The sequence below is a fragment of the Tupaia chinensis genome, unplaced genomic scaffold (genome assembly GCF_000334495.1).
Source record: "Tupaia chinensis unplaced genomic scaffold, TupChi_1.0 Scaffold000311_2, whole genome shotgun sequence".
NCBI lineage: Eukaryota > Metazoa > Chordata > Mammalia > Scandentia > Tupaiidae > Tupaia > Tupaia belangeri.
In genome coordinates this window covers 5,449,259-5,462,501 of record NW_006159803.1, presented here as the reverse complement: position 1 = coordinate 5,462,501, position 13,243 = coordinate 5,449,259, and the positions used below count along the sequence as shown (strand labels likewise).

The 13,243-nt window shown below is 43.1% G+C and overlaps 1 long non-coding RNA gene across 2 annotated transcripts in view; it reads left to right on the top strand.

The window, feature by feature from the left end:
- The window catches only part of LOC106735127 (uncharacterized), a 137,088-nt gene that overhangs the window by 58,168 nt on the left and 65,677 nt on the right, over positions 1–13,243 (top strand). For both annotated transcript variants that reach the window (XR_001370546.1, XR_001370545.1), the window contains exon 2: positions 10,633–10,781. This is a non-coding gene — a long non-coding RNA (uncharacterized LOC106735127). The remainder of the gene's footprint in view (positions 1–10,632; positions 10,782–13,243) is intronic.

Sequence of the window (13,243 nt, the reverse complement as noted above, 5' to 3'; positions counted from 1 at the left end):
AACACCCCCCCGGGGGGGGGGGGGATGGCCACGCTGCAATCCCTTCTCCTCCATTCTCCTCTCAGGACCTTGAGCACTCACACACACACACCCAGTATGAGTTTAAGCCACCGGGCCCAGGACTCAAACTGCAGTCAACCACATGGGAGTCCAACAACATAGCCATTGCGCTAACTGCTGGTCCCCACTCTATTTATTATTAAGGAATGACTCAATCCAGCAGGACATGTGGTCGTGGTAAGGGACACCTATTACATACCCCTACTTTCTGCCTAGATGAGCCTAGACAGTCATGGATCTTCCAAAGACTTTTTGTTCTTCTTAGAATGGAAGTCTTTAAAAAAAAAAATCTGTTCTACACTGACACCGTTGATTCCAAGAACTTCGCAACTATTTAGTATTAATCAGCAATTTTATTCATGTTCTAATTGTTTTAAATTGCTTTATTTTTAGCTATTTGTTCTAGCCTGTAAGCTTTTGAGAACTTATGTCATTACAAAGTTTATGGTCAACTTTTATAATGACAAAATTACAGCATATGGCTGTGTTTAATCAACGTTAAATTATAAGTCCCTGTAGCTGTCAGCTGAGAAAACTGCTTAGGGAATCACCATTAGCCGATGGACAAACAGCTCAGGGATTGACCTCATGCCATTATATGAGCCAATGTCCTCAAAGACTCAGCATTCTAATTACTTGGCAGAGTTGGTCTTTGTAGTAGTAAAAAAAGAAAATCTCGATGGTTGATTCTAAAATTGTCTTATTGGATAGCTTTTCATTTCAGCAATATGCCCCAGGATTGTGCTACACATGCAGTCCTTCCCCTCTCCCCACCACTCCAGGCCTCTGTGGCTTTTCCCTGGTCATTCTCTCTGGCTGGGGCACCGTTCTCTCTGGCTGGGGCACCATGGTCTCTGGTGGGCTTCTCTCTCTACCTTGCTACATGGCACTAGAAAGAGGGAAAAACTGCTTTAACCTTAGAAAAGATGGGCACCAGAAGAACCTGATTCCTACATAACAGTGAGAAGAAGAGCTGTAGAGGCATGAGTTGGAGAGAGAGACGGATGGACTTACACTGTAGAGCACTCACATGTGCCAGACATTGTGTACATTATTTCATTTAATCTCCCCAATAACCTCACACATGTCTCAAAACTGAAGAAAAATCAAGGGTCCTATTTCCAAGGTTATACCACTAACAACTGACCGTCTCTGATTCCTGGGTCCACACTGTCTCCATACCAGGCTGGGTGCCTTATTTCTTCTGATGATCAGTTCTCATCAGAGGTGCAGCATCAAGTCAAGTAAGTTCATGAAATGCAACATTTATTTTTTGAGAGGTTTTTGCTATAGGGTGCATGCGCTTGCCAGAAAGACAGAGAGAGACAGAGAGAGAGAAAGCGAGAAATCATCCCCCAGGGTGGGTGGCCACACAGCAATCCCTTCTCCTCCATTCTCCTCTCGGGATCTTGGGCACGTACGCACATACACCCAGCGTGAGTTTAAGCCACTGGATCCGGAACTCGAACCGCGGTCGGCTATTTGGGAGTCCAGCGACATAGCCCTTACGCTAACTGCTGGTTCCATGAAATGCAACATTTTGAGAGTCCCCCTCCCCCTGCTCACCTTTTAGGAAAATAGTTATTAAAAACAGACCACCGCCAATCTTCACACTTTGGGCATATATGTAGTAGTTATAAGCATTCTGCTATTGAAAAATCAAACAACCTATATCTCTTTCTACACGAGACAGATTATCATCTCCCAGTCAGGTAGCTGTGCCATGTCCCTTTATCTTCATGTGGTGTGGAAGAATAACTTTCCGTCAACTCTACTGATGGCCAAAGGTTATAGTTAAGGATCGCTTTGTTGCAAGTTACAAAAAGAAAAGAAAAGGAAAGGAAAAAAAAAAAAACACACAGAACCTCTCCTCAAATTTATATAGACAAAAGGAACCCATTAGAAAGAAACAGGTATCTTTGAACCCAAGGTGAGAATGTATAGTGAGGGTCTAGAGCCACGGACTGAAGAATCAATGGGAAGTGAAGACAGTCTTTCTCTCTCTCTCTCTAAATAATTTTAATGGAATATAATAGTTGTGAATATTCATGAAGTACAATCTAATTTTTATTTCAGTAGATTCTTACAGTGTGATAAAACCAGGACAATAAACCAGAACAAGAAACATATCCATCTTCTTAATTCCAAGAACTTCGCAACTATTTAGTATTAATCAGCAATTTTATTCATGTTCTAATTGTTTTAAATTGCTTTATTTTTAGCTATTTGTTCTAGCCTGTAAGCTTTTGAGAACTTATGTCATTACAAAGTTTATGGTCAACTTTTATAATGACAAAATTACAGCATATGGCTGTGTTTAATCAACGTTAAATTATAAGTCCCTGTAGCTGTCAGCTGAGAAAACTGCTTAGGGAATCACCATTAGCCGATGGACAAACAGCTCAGGGATTGACCTCATGCCATTATATGAGCCAATGTCCTCAAAGACTCAGCATTCTAATTACTTGGCAGAGTTGGTCTTTGTAGTAGTAAAAAAAGAAAATCTCGATGGTTGATTCTAAAATTGTCTTATTGGATAGCTTTTCATTTCAGCAATATGCCCCAGGATTGTGCTACACATGCAGTCCTTCCCCTCTCCCCACCACTCCAGGCCTCTGTGGCTTTTCCCTGGTCATTCTCTCTGGCTGGGGCACCGTTCTCTCTGGCTGGGGCACCATGGTCTCTGGTGGGCTTCTCTCTCTACCTTGCTACATGGCACTAGAAAGAGGGAAAAACTGCTTTAACCTTAGAAAAGATGGGCACCAGAAGAACCTGATTCCTACATAACAGTGAGAAGAAGAGCTGTAGAGGCATGAGTTGGAGAGAGAGACGGATGGACTTACACTGTAGAGCACTCACATGTGCCAGACATTGTGTACATTATTTCATTTAATCTCCCCAATAACCTCACACATGTCTCAAAACTGAAGAAAAATCAAGGGTCCTATTTCCAAGGTTATACCACTAACAACTGACCGTCTCTGATTCCTGGGTCCACACTGTCTCCATACCAGGCTGGGTGCCTTATTTCTTCTGATGATCAGTTCTCATCAGAGGTGCAGCATCAAGTCAAGTAAGTTCATGAAATGCAACATTTATTTTTTGAGAGGTTTTTGCTATAGGGTGCATGCGCTTGCCAGAAAGACAGAGAGAGACAGAGAGAGAGAAAGCGAGAAATCATCCCCCAGGGTGGGTGGCCACACAGCAATCCCTTCTCCTCCATTCTCCTCTCGGGATCTTGGGCACGTACGCACATACGCCCAGTGTGAGTTTAAGCCACTGGATCCGGAACTCGAACCGTGGTCGGCTATTTGGGAGTCCAGCGACATAGCCCTTACGCTAACTGCTGGTTCCATGAAATGCAACATTTTGAGAGTCCCCCTCCCCCTGCTCACCTTTTAGGAAAATAGTTATTAAAAACAGACCACCGCCAATCTTCACACTTTGGGCATATATGTAGTAGTTATAAGCATTCTGCTATTGAAAAATCAAACAACCTATATCTCTTTCTACACGAGACAGATTATCATCTCCCAGTCAGGTAGCTGTGCCATGTCCCTTTATCTTCATGTGGTGTGGAAGAATAACTTTCCGTCAACTCTACTGATGGCCAAAGGTTATAGTTAAGGATCGCTTTGTTGCAAGTTACAAAAAGAAAAGAAAAGGAAAGGAAAAAAAAAAAAACACACAGAACCTCTCCTCAAATTTATATAGACAAAAGGAACCCATTAGAAAGAAACAGGTATCTTTGAACCCAAGGTGAGAATGTATAGTGAGGGTCTAGAGCCACGGACTGAAGAATCAATGGGAAGTGAAGACAGTCTTTCTCTCTCTCTCTCTCTAAATAATTTTAATGGAATATAATAGTTGTGAATATTCATGAAGTACAATCTAATTTTTATTTCAGTAGATTCTTACAGTGTGATAAAACCAGGACAATAAACCAGAACAAGAAACATATCCATCTTCTTAAACATTTATTGGGCCAACCTGTGGCAAGAATCCCATGCAGTCAACTATATAAGCTCACGTCCCAAACTCAGCAGCTTGTGAAACTTGCCAGGCACGTGTGTTTGCCTGCTCAAAATTCAGAAAAGAGGGAAAAATCCTAAGAGAAGGGATTGCAGCATTACTCTCCTCCCTGGGGGTTGCTTTCTTGCTCTTTCTTGCTCTTCTTTCCCTCTCTGTCTGTCACTCCCCCAGGGAGTTTTATTTTTATTAAATGAAAAAATATATAGAATAATATATATAATATCCTATTTTTGTTATACACATAACAAAGCAAGGTTTTAGACAGTAATATATGTGTAGGTAAGTAAGAACAATCCAGAAGTCGACATCGATTACTCTGCTGGGATTAAGATGAGGTAGAATTAGGGACCAGCAGTTGGCATAATGGCTATGTCACTAAACTCCCATGTAGTCTACTGTGGTTTGAGTCTTGGACCCGGTAACTTAAACTCACTCCAGGAGCATGTGTATGCGTGCCCAAGATCCCAAGAGGAGAATGGAGGAAAAGGGATTGTGGCGTGACCATATCCCCCCAGGGGGTTGATTTCTCGCTTTCTGTCTCTCTCTGTCTTTCTGGTGAGTGCACATGCCCTGTAGCAAAAACCTCTCAAAAAAAAAAAAAAAAGTTAGAATTAGATAAGAGAAAGGATAGAGAGCTAACATTTTCTTTACATGGATCTAAATGATTTCACTTATTAGGATACCTACATGTAATTTTTTAAGTTTATAAATAAAGCAGAAAATTTTTAAATTTTTATATTTAAAAGCTTACCTTGTAGCCCAGCAGATGGTGTGGTAGCTGAGGTAGTTGAGGTGCTGCATTCCCACATGGCCAACCAAGGTTTGAGTCCTGGACCCGGCAGCTTGAGACTCATGCCGGGCATGTGTGTCCAAAGTCCCAGGAGGAGAATGGAGAAGAAGGGATTGCAGCATGGCCATCCCCCCTGGTTGGGGGGGGTGGGTCAGGGGGGACTTGTCACTTTTTCTCTCTCTCTCCATTGAGCACAAATACCCTATAGCAAAAATTTCTCTTAAAAAGTTTTTTAAAAAGCTCTTCTTGAATACTACCACTTCTGACCTTCCTTGATCTTTACATACAGACTAACTTGTCTGTACAAACCCCCATAGGACATAGACTTCTCTTATTATTCTTATATTCTGCCTGGGCCAACGTTGACTGTTTCTCTAATACTTACACTGGAAAGGCCCTCAGGGAGCCATTCTTGGGCCACTCCCCCCAGTATATCTAAAATGATGTCTGACACAGGAAAAGTATCAGTGAAATCTTTATGAATAGGAGTAACTCAGTACTCAGCAATTTTCCAACACACTGTGTATGATGTCCTCAAAAAGGCAGATTTTTCTCTTACCATTTGCCTTGGCTTTTAAACATAGTGATAGCTGTTGATTTTTCTTTTCTATTACAATGGTGTATTATCTGGCCATCTCAAGGCAATTTATGTTTTGGTTCATAATTTGAGGGGAAATCAAATGAGTTTTTTTTTTTTAATATTATAAACTAACTCAGTGAACCACAAGCAATCATGCATCTTTAAAATTAATTCGGGGCACCCAAGTGACCTTGGAAGGCACAGTCCAGAAAGTCCAGGGCTTAAAAACCAAAGCTGTGATTAACCCTGTCAGAGATGAAATGATTGATGTCAAACTCTTCCAAATTACACCCACGCTTGACCTGCTCTTCTCCTTCTGAAGGCACCTTATTACTGAGAAACCTTCATTCAGGGGACATATACTTAAACATTTAATAAATCTGTGGTCGCATAATTAAACCTTTGATGGAAGCGAAAGAGAATGGAGCAGAACCAAGGTAGATCACAGACAAAGGGAAGAGTAGGATGGGGAAGACACTTGGGCAGAATCAGGTCAGAACCGAGCTTTTCCGTTGTCCTTAGGGCTGTGATTTCACTTGGACTGGTGACAGCAACTTTATAAGGGACTGAAGACCAATTCAGTGGGCATTTAGAAGAGTTCAAGGGGAGCCAGCCATCCACAATGGTTGGCTGCTGCACAAAGGCAGCTGGATCCCGCATGGCTAATCAGGGTTCATGTCTGTGCCCCAGTAGCTTAAGGAACATGCCAGGTTCACGTACCTGTGCCAGAGTTCTGATTGGATATAGAATTGGAGAAGGGATTGCTGTGTGACCAGGTCCCATGGTGGGGGGTGAGGGACTGATCTCTCTCTCTCTCTCGTTCTTTCTTCCCCTCTTGGTACTACCTCCATGAAAAAAGTATATAAAAAAAGAAAGCCAGCAGGTGGTGTGGTGATTACACATGGCCGACTGTGATTCGAGTCCTGTACCCAGCACATTGAATATCATGCCAGGCACATGTGTGTGCGTGTCCCAAATCCCAGGAGGAGAATGGAGGAGAAGGGACTGTGGCATGGCCATCCTTCTTGGGGGGTGATTTTTCACTTTTCTCTCTCACTGTCTGTCTCCAGTGAGCACATGCACCCTATAGCAAAACCTTCAAGAAAACACAAACAAAAGCTTCCAGGGAACCAGCAGTTAGCGTAATGGCTATGTCACTGGATTCCCACGTAGTCAACTACAGTTCTTGTCCTAGACCCGGTGGCTTAGAACTAAAACCCCTCAAAAAAAAAAAAAAAAAAAAAAAAAAAAAAACTTCCAAGGAGCTAGAACAAGACATTTTCAATAATGTTGGCAATGGATGCTGAGCTTGACTTCATCTATCACCATATAGCAAGAATAATTTTTCTCAGTACATCAAAGGCCTAATAAATAAAATACCACTCCTGTAAAATTACTGGACTAGAAAAGACGGGGTGGGGGGAGCCAGTGGGGGAGGGACAGTATCACATAATGTAGTGAGGGGCAGCAAGACACACTGAGAAAACAGAGGGCAAGGGGTCCGGCGACCTGTTTCTGGTCTCTACTTAAGGGTTGTGTGACCTTGCACATGTCATTCTGCCTTTGAAGAGTCTCAGGCTCCCCATATACAGAAATCACAGGAATGTCAGTCACTTCCCAAGCATCACCTGGGAATCTTATTACAATTGTGAAGATGTTTATCTAGAAGAGAGGATGATATATAAAACTTAAATAAGGGCCAGAGAACTAAGAACTATGAGGAAGAAGAGGTGGCTAACCCGCCTGCCTGCGGGTTGTGTTATTCCCTATTGACGAAGTGACTGTCACTGACATGCTTTCTCAAAGTCCTTCCAGTTCGCAGTTTCCCTCAGGCTGGCTCTGCTGAATGGACTGCCCTCCCTGCCCATAAGTTGCTTCAGACTGCTGCTTCTAGTAGATTTTCACCCAATCCTGTCTCTTCCTCCTTCTCCCTAAGATCCTCCTCCACTGTCTTGGTTCAATATAAGCTCATCCAGAACAACTTACATGTATTGTAAGCCTTTTATTATTATAGAAAACCCTCACGTTTTCAGGGTCAGTGGACATGTGAGTTCCCTCTGGCCGTGTTGCTGGTGGGGCTGACTACATGCCCCAGAGTCTGACCCTTATTTGATGATAGCTTTGTGAGACCAATAAATTCCTCTCTTCCTCATAACATTTACTTTACAGTTGTCCTTTTTGGCTTGAACAGTACGGATTCTGATTTAGCAGATCTGGATAAGTCTGAAGGGTCTAAATTCCCAACAAGTTCAGGTGACCCACAGACCACTCTGCAGGCAAAGACTTAGATGGTCTCTACATTTCCTTCAAGCTCTAAAATTAGGTTCCCTAATCAGGAGCTCTGCCTTCTCATGTAAACCCCATTGACTTTCTCTGCTTTCTGGCTTAGACTGGGCTCTGTCTTCAGAGACTCAGTCTGCCTTGCTTCCCAACTTCATAGTGCCACACTTCCTGTGATCACTTGGGATTCTCCTTCTTAACCACAGGAAGAAGAATGGAAGGAAGTTGAACAACCTGACCGTTTCTGCCGTCTAAGCTTACTTCATAGTGCCACACTTCCTGTGATCACTTGGGATTCTCCTTCTTAACCACAGGAAGAAGAATGGAAGTTGAACAACCTGACCGTTTCTGCCCTCTAAGCTTGAGAAAAGCACAGAGGCCCTCTTCAATTGAAGAGGTTTACTGTTCATCATTTGGAAAACAGGCAAGGGGATGTTACCAAAGCTTCAGAAAACTTGTTAATATCCTGGAGATTTCCTTCCAGGGTTTCTCTCCTATACATATACACCGATCCATGTTTTATTGAAATGGGAATTATAGCAAATATATGTTTGTACTTGCTACACAATTATAGTTCGTTTTCCCATTTCATGAAATATTCTTTGCAAATGTGATTCTAATGATTCCGCGAGTCTCCATAAAGGTGCTCATTACTAACATAGCAATGGTCAGACATCTCAGATTTGCAGTGTTATGCCATGGTAGGACACATGTCCTTACTGCTTTTATAGCTGCCATTTGTCAAGCGCTTACTCTGTGCCAAACACCATGCTAAATGCTTCACGTACATCATCTCTTTTAAGCCTCGCAGTCACCTTTCCGCTAAGCATGACTGTGATGTCCACCTTCTTGAAAAGGCAACTTAAACCCAGAGAAGTCAGAGGATTTCCTCAGGGTCACACAACTAGTCAGTGGCAGATCACACAACTAGTCAGTGGCAATCTGGCTCCAAAGACAAGCTCATAACCACTGCCTGATAATATGGCCCTGAACATAAATTCCTGGGCCCTAATGATTTCGTTAGGGTTTTTTATTTTCCTTTTTTTTTTTTTTTTTTTTTTTGGGGGGGGGAGTGTGTGTGAGAGAGAGAGAGAGAGAGAGATTTTCAAATTTCATTTCAAAAGTATTACAGGTTCAGTGAAATAATTCAAGCAATGCAGGGGTAATTTTTTTTTTTTAGAGGTTTTTGCTATAGGGTGCATGCACTCACCAGACAGAGAGAGACAGAGAGATAGAAAGTGAGAAATCACCCACCAGGGGGGATGGCCACGTCGTAATCCCTTCTCCTCCATTCTCCTCTTAGGATCTTGAGCACGCACGCACACGCGCCCGGCATGAGTTTAAGCCACCAGGTCCGGGACTCGAACTGCAGTCGACTACGTGGGAGTTCAGCGACATAGCCATTACGCTAACGGCTGGTCCCAATTTATTTATTTATTTGAGAGGTTTTTGCTATAGGGCACGTGTGCTCACCAGAAAGACAGAGAGATACAGAAAGCAAGAAATCACCCCCCAGGGGGAATGATGACCATGCCACATTCCCTTCTCCATTCTGCTCTTGGGATCTTAAGCACGCACGCACACGTGCCTGACGTAAGTTTAAGCCACCAGGTCTGGGACTTGAACTGCAGTCGACTACATGGGAGTCTAGTGACATAGCCATTATGCCAACTGCTGGTCTCAGGGTAAGTTTTTTTTAAAGAATCATTTAACTTTCTTTATATATACATACATACAAACATACATATACATACCTACCAGAGAGGGACAGAGTGAGACAGTGATGAAAAGCAAGAAAGCAAGCCGCTGGGTCCAGGACTTGAACCATGGTCAACCATGTGGGATTTCAGCGCCCTTTAACTACCATGCCACCTACAAGCCCCTGCATTGATAATTTTAAAAAATGAGTATTCTACCTTTCCTCCCCTCCATGATTTCTTGAGGTATATTTCCTCTTTATGCATTTTCTATACTTAAATAGCACACAGGAAGTCAAGAATCATGTGTTTTTCATTATTATATCTGGTGCCTGACGCAGAGCTGCTGGAGTCCTAATAAAAACTTGTTAATAAAAATAAAAATAAAAATAAATGCAAGGGTCAGTTTGCTGTAGTAAAATGCAGCACTCTGTGAGGTGGTCTCACATGAGAAGTTTCCCAGTTCAGGTCCAGACATCCCTGAGTACCCTGGGCATGCACCTGTCCATGACCTGGGGCTAGCTGAAGTGATTGTAGCATCAAGACCCTATTGGGGATGGAGTCTCTCTTCCTCTTGCTTTTTCTCAGCCACTCTTGTTTTTGGAAGAAATAAATAAAATTGTTAAAAAATAAATGAATGAAAAATACTTTTAAAAAAATAAAAATGGAGTCTTAAAATACATGTTTCTCTGAAATTATTTTCATTTAATATATCTCAAACAAATTTCCAGGGTAAAACATAAAGATCTCATTCTTTTTAAATAACTGTGTAATATCCCATAATATAAATGCACCATAATTTATGACGTCATTTGCCATAAATAGACATGCATGTTTATACGTTTTGGGAGTTACTAAGGGTACTGCATAAAATATCCTCAGGTACCTTTACGTGTTGATATACTTCTTTCGGGTAGTCCTTATAGTTGAGATTACATATTCAAATGGGATATATATTTTTAATTTTGTTATAGAGTGCCAGCTCCTTCTGAAATGCTGGGCCGATTCACATCAAAGCAGCACTGTGTAAAAGGGCCCATCTCCCCACACCCTGAGTGTCTTGTCAACCTGTGACATTTTTACTGACAGGTGGGTGGTGGAAACTTGGTGTTTTGATTCACATTTTCTTTAATACTAGTGAGGTGGAGTGACTTTTAAATTTTCTTTTGTTTTCTTCTTTCTATGAATTGCAGGAAATGCTGTAAGTCAAAATTGCTGGATTAAAGGATATGAGCATTTTAAAGGTGCTTGACACTTGGCCAAATTGCCTTCCAAAACGTGATGAAACAACTTACCCTCCCACAAGCAGCTCATGAAACCACCGCCTGTTTCACCAAACTAGGTATTGTAACTCTAAAAAGAAAATAATGACTTTTGCCCATTTGAGAGCCTCTGTTGATTTCCTTGGGCATTTCTCACCTTCCTGTCGAAAGGCCAAGAGGGAGCTCCTGGTGAGGTGCCCTGTCCTGCAGAAAGTGGGGGTATAAGGAGGGGCCTCGGGCACCAAGGCCCTGGAAGGGGAGCCAGGAGCTGTAGTGGGAGGAGGGGGAAGGCCTTTCCAGGAGCATGGTGAATCAGAATAGGCACTAGCCTGTGTCCAGGAGAATTGAGCGCTGGTCCAGGGCGCAAGGGCAAGTTTATACTGGTGTTCACTGTGGGACGTTGCCAGGGTGCTGTGGGGACGTGGGGCAGGAGGAGAGGATGCTGCTCTACTTAATGAACTCGGTTTCACCTGTCACATTCCAGGACGAGTTGACCATAAATGGGTACAATGTGAACAGTCGAACAAATTTAGTTGAAATAAATAGTGTACTGTTCAGCAGTGGCTAGATCCAAAGCCTCAGCCTAGGGAACCAGTCCCCACACTATTAGTGGTACCATCGGAGTACAGAGAGAGGCTGCTCAGGGAATACTAAAGCAGAGTTGGGTGTGAGCTGTTGTGAGGCACAAGGAGCTGTGGTGAATTGAAATGGAGGCTACACCCAGAGAGTAGAACCAAGAAAGGCTTTCTAGATGCTTCAGGAGATCTGAGGGTACCTTGGTCCTAAAGAAAGACAGTAAGTCGGAAGCTCTCACCAAGCCACATGGCCCTCCCAGATCCTTGGGGAGCCCTCATAGGTTCATGCACTGTCTTTGTAGAGTCCTTGATCTATATAGGCTGATCAGAGCAAAATAGGGTATTAAATCCCCCTTCTCCTCCACACTGAAGCTAAGAGGCATCATTCAGATTGAGGGCATTTGGATACCCCCAGCGAGGTCAAGTGAGATTCAGGATGGATGTTCCTAATAAAGCTAATTGATGGCCTCCCTGCGTTTAGATGTGTCTGAGGCTTTGCTTTTTCTTTCTTTTTTTTTGAAAGGCTTTGGCTATAGGGTACATGCACTCGCCAGAAAGACAGAGAGAGACAGAGAGACAGAAAATGAGAAATCACCCATCAGGGGGAATGGCCATGCCGCAATCCCTTCTCCTCCATTCTCCTCTCGGGATCTTGGGCATGCACGCACACGCGCCCGGCATGAGTTTAAGCCACTGGATCCGGAACTTGAACCACGGTCCGCTACATGGGAATCTAGCAACATAGCCATTGCATGCTAACTGCTAGTCCTGAGACTTTGCTTTTTGATGAAGAAAGAGGAGGAGGTTTTATGCAGGAGAGGATGAGTGAAATAGAAAAGCAGAAAGAATGGGTTGTTTGGTGATGACATGGTTCCTTTGCTCTTTGACCCTCTGGGGTTCTGAGGGATTGGTTCAGAGCCCCACAGGAGGTAGGCATTTCAGACCAGAGAAGGAAGAGTTGCCTATCCTGAAAGGTTATAAGTGTCTGGTCTCAGGCTGCGGTGTGTGCTGAGAGCTGAGCTGAGCCTGCTCTCCTTCCTGTCCAGAAGTCTCTCCCCTGAGAGCAGCTGGGCCACTCTGACAGCCCAGGGCAAAAGGCAGCAACGGAGGCTATTTCTGATAGGCTATTTCTGACAGGCATCAGTGAAAACAACTGGATGGGATTGTGAGAACTGGAGGAGGTCCTGCCTGGGGCCGTGGAGGCTGAAGCATTGGTGTCACACTCAGTTTTACCTACACCTAGCCCTGGCCTGGGAACAACTGAGTTGTACAGGAATGGTGTGTGATACCCTGCCTAGTGGACCAGAGCTCACTGACTTTGGAGAAAATGGACTGAAAACTTCTTCCTAGATTAAGACATCCCATCACTTCACTTTTTGAAAGTTTGTATATTTATTCCTTCTATGAGAGAGAGAACCTCTTACTCTCACACCCAGTCTTAGCCAACCTGGATTGTAGGCACATGTGTGCTGGCCCAGCATGATCAGGGAGGTCCCAGGATGTGAACCCAGAACTTTTCCCATGTGAGTCCAATTTCATTACACTGTGCCATCATCACCTGACCCCAACATCTGATCACTTTAGATGAAACCATCTAGACTGAGTTCAAAAAGCATTTTAGAATCCCATGTCCTAACTTCACACACTAGGTCCTGTGGAAATCCTAAAATTAGGAGCTGGCTTTTAGGAACGAATGTCCAGAGGCTTTAATTGAATTATATTTTCATCACAAAGTATTTGTTATCAGTTATATATTAGACCCTTAGTCCTATAGATGTTTAACACTTTTTGTTTGATTTGGTGTGTCAGTCTGATACATATGTTTCTGTTCTCCTACTTTGAGGTCTCCTGATTCTCCCACAGAGGCTTATAGAAAATAGGCAAGAGGGAGGAATCAGAGATGAACTCCCTTTGGACTTCAGACCTCATTTTCATACACGTTCCCAACTGTGCTTGCTTCTCTCTTT